The sequence below is a fragment of the Schistocerca gregaria genome, chromosome 5 (assembly GCF_023897955.1).
Source record: "Schistocerca gregaria isolate iqSchGreg1 chromosome 5, iqSchGreg1.2, whole genome shotgun sequence".
NCBI lineage: Eukaryota > Metazoa > Arthropoda > Insecta > Orthoptera > Acrididae > Schistocerca > Schistocerca gregaria.
This window is the reverse complement of record NC_064924.1, coordinates 294,500,584-294,506,583: the sequence shown is the minus strand read 5'-3', so window position 1 is coordinate 294,506,583 and position 6,000 is coordinate 294,500,584.

Genomic DNA, 6,000 nt, shown 5'->3' with positions numbered 1-6,000 from the left:
GAATCATTAACAAAGGACTGAGTAATGCAGATTTATTGTGTGATTTGATGGATTTGGCATCAGCATCATCTAAGCGTTTTGAGAAGCCCAATACAACGTTGCAATACCAACCTGACCAGCGCCCGCCATATGACGCAGCAACCATTAGTGATGGTCTGGAGTGGCAATTCTTTTAGTATCAGGCCCCCATTGGTTGGCAGTTGCGGTCCCTTGCAACACAGCTGTATGTAGACGATCTTTTAAGCCCCATTTTGTTGCCCTTCAGGGTAAGCTACCCAGGCCTTACATTTCATCAAGATAATGCCCGCCCGCACACAGTGAGAATTTCTATTGCTTGTCTTCGCGCTTGCCAAACCCTACCTTGGCCACCGGATCTCTTCCCAACTGAGAACGTATGTAGCACTACGGGCGAGGCCATTTAACCAGCTTGGTGTTTAGACGATCTAAAGCGGGAATGTGACAGAAATTGGCATGATACCTCTCAGTAGGACAACCAACAGCTATATCAATGCCAAGGCGAATAAGTGCTTCCATAAGGCCAAAGTGGACCAATACATTATTGACTTTCGCAGTTTGTGAAGCTCTGTCTCTGAATAAACAATATAGAGCACAATTTGCAGCAGCACATCTAACCTGACCATTAGTCACTTTACCATGTGGGACCCAAGGAAAGAGATTCCATTGCTTGTAGCTTCGGAAGAATCTTTCTCGATCTGTACATGCGTGAAAGAAGCTGTTAAATGGTACATTTATTAATCGAACTTAAACATGGGAATATAGGTGAGACTATGCCACAGCACTGATAAGAACCTCAGTTTTATTCGATAACTGTAACATCTTTCTTTCTTTTCTTTCTATCTCGGGGCCTTGTCCCGCTTCAACGCGGGGTCAGCCTTGTTACTATTGATCTGGCAGTGTTAGTTGCAGAGCGTGGCCGGATGCCTTTCCTGCCGCCACCCCGAAGCCCCCCTCCAACAGGACGGAATTAGTGTACCCCAGCTGTCTGCGTCTAGTGTAAGCCATGGAGTTGTGCGAACATTTTCAAATGTTTGCGAGTCATGTGACTGAGGCGGAACGAGGGACCAGTCTGGTATTCAACTAGTAGGATGTGGAAAATCGCCTAAAAGCGATCCAGGCTGGTCGGCATACCGGCCCTCGTCGTTAATCGAGCCGGGGCCAGCGCGCCTACCCGAGTCCACGAAGCAGTGCATTAGCGCTCTTGGCTACCCTCGCGGGTATTCGGTAACTGTAACATATTGTTTATCACATATTTACTTGTGCAAAATAAAAGAAATACGTCTGACTGTTATCGGGGTAACAAAACGCACTATTGTTATGAGGATTCACTGGTTTAACAAAAAACCGATCTCATAAGAAAGACTATAAAACGAATATATAAAAAGGTTTGGGCGAACAGAAGAAAGAAAGACAGGAATGAGAAGTGACAGTGGAACACGAAGCCGTATTATCTAACCTGTTGATGGAAGCAACTTGACGTGTTGCTAGAAACCGTGAGCCGGCGGTTTATACTACGATCACGTAATTTAGTGAGATGATTGGTGCCTTGCGAATAGCACGCTTAACTATCTGTATCAGAGGCTCTCACTGCTCCTTGAATACATGAGCTCTTACAGCCCTCAACACAAAACTTTCGGGAACATGATTCCTAATTCGAGGTCATTTGTATTAGACACTGACAGCATCACAGGGACGTTAGAAGTGGCTTCTTCAGTAAACCGAAAAAATAGCACTGAGTGATCCCTCTTTGCTGTATTTAAAGATTCCGTCGCAGCACGAAAACAACATGCTTTTGCGGTTTGCACGATTTGTGGTTTTCGCCCCAAACGGACAGTTGTGCAAAAAACACCAAGTTACTTTTACATGCGAATTCTGAGTGAAGTCGACCGATCTGTTATGCTGCCCTTACTAGCCGTTTCATAACTGCTGACTATCTCCCAACAGAAATATCTTTAACGTCTTTCAGGCAAAGGAAGATATCTAAGGCCTCCTCCATCAAGGTAAAAATTCATAATTACAAACTGGGAGAAGTCAGACTTCCTGGCAGATTAAAACTGTGTGCCGCGCCGAGACTCGAACTCGGGACCTTTGCCTTTCGCGGGCAAGTGCTCTACCAACTGAGCTACCCAAGCAAGTTTGGAAGGTAGGAGACGAGGTAATGGCAGAAATAAAGCTGTGAGGACGGATCGTGAGTCGTGCTTGGGTAGCTCAGTAGGTAGAGCACTTGCCTGCGAAAGGCAAAGGTCCCGAATTCGAGTCTCGGTCCGGCACACAGTTTTAATCTGCCAGGAAGTTTCATATTAGCACACACTCCGCTGCAGAGTGAAAATCTCATTCTGGGAGAAGTCAGATTGGAATTGACATAAACTATACATTTTTCAGTGCCTGGAATAATGGTACCTAATTTCCTTCTCGGGAATATGCAAGAAATAGTTATACAAATGTTTAAATACAATAAATAATATTTGTCACCCAACATAATACACTTCAATTTAATTATGTTTCCTTAATGTTGTTCCATGTATATACTCTGACGGAAATGAAAAATGTTACACCATGAACTGACCACCTTTTCAGAACGCCATCAAATTGACTCTCTAATACTTCCATGTCTGTGGTTTCTTGATTATTCATTTGTATGGTTCACACAAAGCGTAAAAATACAGGAATATAAAAGGAATACAGAAAGACAGAACTGTATATAAAACCAACTAAATGTCAAAATCTAAGTTCCTAATCCATGTAAGGGCTCTATCGGCAGCTTTCATGAAGTCGCTCCAACTTCCCTGCAGGAACGCAAGGGGCAGTCATTTCTAACGTGCTTGACTTTCTGGTTCGGAACCCCACAATCAAAAACCGGTGACTATAAAATCATATCTGTAAAGTGAATCTGCGCATCGGCCTTGCCCAGTGTGAGCTCTGTTCAATTTGACCCACAATTTCCTGTCGAGTCCTGCGTCAGCAGTACCACAGTTTCACTGTCGGAAGAATTCACCCTCTAGGATTTTCAATACGTTAGCAGTTGTGATCCCATGGGTCTGTCATCTCGATATTATTGACGTTTTGTTGTTCTGCTTGATATCGGTGGTTTCTTGAACGAAGTCTACTTCGTCGCAGACTCGGTATGTCTTCCTGTATTGGTAATACCAGGTTCTCCTGTAGCTTGCGATATTCCCTAAGCAAGGCCTCGCTGCTCCAGATTGCGAGTGGATGAATGTTGCTCGGCAGAGGAAGCCAGTAAATCGGCGTTAGTCGGTTTGACCGAGTTATTAACCGCACAGTGTGGTTCAACTGGACGTCGATAAAGTTGGTGTGGCGTTGTATAGCTACACCGGACGCAAAACTCGGCTCCTGTGGCATATGTTGATTAAAATTTCACGTGAGCTTCTTTACAATATTTTCAAGTTTAGGAAACAGACATTCATAAATACGAAGAATAGTGTGAGTTCGTCATGGCTATTGGGTTTGTCTAACATTGGTGTAACTTTTCAGGTTGAGATCGCACACTATCCTGCCCAGAAGACGCACATATGTTACGGACTCTCATTGGCATGAGAGACAGGAGCAACACGCCGACAGATCGAACATACAGTTAGCTGACTGCAGAAGAATGGGGTCGAGATGGACTCAGAGGGCCAGTGCAGCAAGAAGAATTGGCAAAAGTTATTCCACAGCGACGAAATCACTAAAAAGATCGTAGGACTGTTCAACTGGTTCCGACGAACACATGGATAACAAGAGCTGAAATTTGAGAGGGCGTTACATACATAGCGTCACCACGAACAGTCGGCAACAGATTGCTGGATGCTGCGTTGAGGTGCGTCGTTCACCGCTAACACCACCTGACAGATAACAGCAGGAGTTAACTAGAACATGAGTGAAATTCTATGGTGCTTAGTGGGTGGACTTCCAGATCGACGCCAATGTGTCCGTATCTACCTGGTGAAAGATCACAGGAAGCAGCCATTTTCGAGACATTGCTTTCCCATCGTGGTGTTTACAGCTATTGGATACGAGAAACAGCAATGGTTTGGTAATTTTTGATAGCGGCTGAGTATGTAGCAAGAATGGTAAACCCTGTTGTCACACTCTTCAGGCCAGTATACCAAATGGCATATTCCAGCACGATGATGCAAGACCCCACACAATAAATACTTGAGGAATGTGTGGATCCTTGACTGGTCAGCCCAGTCGCCTAATCTGTCACCCATAAAGCAAGTAAGGAATGTGCTAGGGAGACGTACTCGTCTGCTTTAATACCAATATGCATCCAACAGTCCTCATAAATTGACAAAGTGTTTCAGGCATGATAGGAAATCCTCAAAATGACATTAGTAGGCTGTCTGCTTCCGTGCCACAACGAACACAAGACTGTATTCTTTCCTTTGTGGATCGCATCTCGTTCTGCTTTGATGATAAGGACTGATTCGTAATAGAATGAAAATCTGCATGTGCGATCATCTCCAGGAAGTTTGATACACTACTGCCCATTACAATTGCTACACCAAGAAGAAATGCAGATGATAACGGGTATTCATTGGACAAATATACTATACTAGAACTGACATGTGATCACATTTTCACGCAATTTGGGTGCGTAGATCCTGAGATATCAGTACCCAGAACAACCACCTCTGGCCGTAATAACGGCCTCGATAGGCCTGGGCATTGAGTCAAATAGAGCTTGGGTGGCGTGTACAGGTACAGCTACCCATGCAGCTACAACACGATACCACAGTTCATCAAGAGTAGTGACTGGCGTATTGTGACGAGCCAGTTGCTCGGCCACCATTGACAAGACGTTTTAAATTGGTGAGCTGGCCACGACAACAGTGGAACATTTTCTGTATCCAGAAAGGCCCGTACAGGACCAGCAACATACGGTCGTGCATTATCCTGCTGAAATGTAGGGTTCCGCAGGAATCGAATGAAGGGTAGAGCCACGGGTCGTAACACATCTGAAATGTAACGTCCAATGTTCAAAGTGCCGTCATTGCGAACAAGAAGTGACCGAGACGTGTAACCAATGGCACGTCATACCATCACGCCGTTTAATACGCCAGCATGGCGATGACGAATACACGCTTCCAGTGTGCATTCACCGCGATGTCGCCAAACACGGATGCGACCATCATGATGCTGTAAACAAACCTGGATTCATCCGAAAAAATGACGTTTTGTTATTCGTGCACCCAGGTTCGTCGTTGAGTACACAATCTTGTCTGTGATGTAGCGTCAAGGGTAACTGCAGCCGTAGTCTCCGAGCTGATACTCCATACTGCTGCAAACGTCGTCGAACTGTTCGTGCAGATGGTTGTTGTCTTTCAAACGTCCCCATCTTTTGACTCAGGGATCGAGTCGTGGCTGCACGATCAGTCGAGCGGATAAGATGCCTGTCATCTCGACTGCTAGTGATATGAGGCCGTTGGGATCCAGCACGGCGTTCCGTATTATCCTACCGAACCATATTCCATAATCTGCTAACAGTCATTGGATCTCGACCAACGCGAGCAGCAATGTCGCGACACGATAAACCGCAACCGCGATAGGCTACCATCCGACCATTATCAAAGTAGGTACGCATTTCTCCTCCTTACACAAGGCATCACAACAACGTTTCACCAGGCAACGCCGGTCCTGTTGTTTGTGTATGAGAAATCGGTTGGAAACTTTCCTCACGTCAGCACGCTGTAGGCGTCGCCACCGGCGCAAACTTTCTATGAATGCTCTGAAAAGCTAATCATTTGCATATCACAGCCTCTTCTTCCTGTCGGTTAAATTTCGCGTCTGTAGCACGTCATCTTCTTGGTGTAGCAATTTTAATGGACAGTAATGTAAATATCGAATTGGTGCTTTGTGGAGTAACGATTCCCATTTCCGTCATAGCATATTAAAGCATTCATCTCCTTCGGTGTCGCAGCACAAAAGACTAGACCTTATTTTGTTAATAGAAACAGTATATATTTCCCCTCCCACTAAAAT